This window comes from Cyphomyrmex costatus, unplaced genomic scaffold, assembly GCF_001594065.2.
Source record: "Cyphomyrmex costatus isolate MS0001 unplaced genomic scaffold, Ccosl1.0 scaffold1254, whole genome shotgun sequence".
Lineage (NCBI taxonomy): Eukaryota > Metazoa > Arthropoda > Insecta > Hymenoptera > Formicidae > Cyphomyrmex > Cyphomyrmex costatus.
Window position 1 is genome coordinate 3,958 of NW_017275233.1, and position 627 is coordinate 4,584.

A 627-nucleotide genomic window follows, 5' to 3' on the forward strand; every position below is an offset into this window, starting at 1 on the left:
TATAACTCTCAATAGGTTCCCATCTTTGTGTATTTATGTTAAACCATAAGCTCTTGGAATAATACCGTCAGTTGTAAACAGTTTAATATATGTAAATTTGTCAATATAACCATTGCTCTTCCACCTTGTAATTAATGTACGTAAATTTTGAGTCATTTTATTAGTTGGATCTTTATCGACAATTTCATAAGTATTCGCGTCTGATAAAATCAGTTCCATCTTAGATATATAGCTATCTTTATTCAGTAAAACAGTGACATTTCCTTTGTCGGCATTAGTAATAAGTACGTTAGAATGTTCGTTTATAAATTTTTTAGTTAAGTGTAACCACTCTAAAATACTTTTTTCAATAAAACTTGGTGAAGGAAAATTGTTATGAAGTCTGTTAAGAATGGGAATAGAGTTATTCCTGACATAATTCACAATATTATCGGGACGGCCCTTAATATTACCTTCAATATGTTTAATGAATTCAATAATCGTTTTTTCTTTGTTGTATCTATTAATAGGAAGACCAAATTTTTCACCAAGCTGTAATAAGTACTGTACCTTCAAAGGAACGTCAGTGTCACTTAAATTAATAAACCATTTGTTCTGTGGTAAATCAAGATTAACTGAATCTGTAAA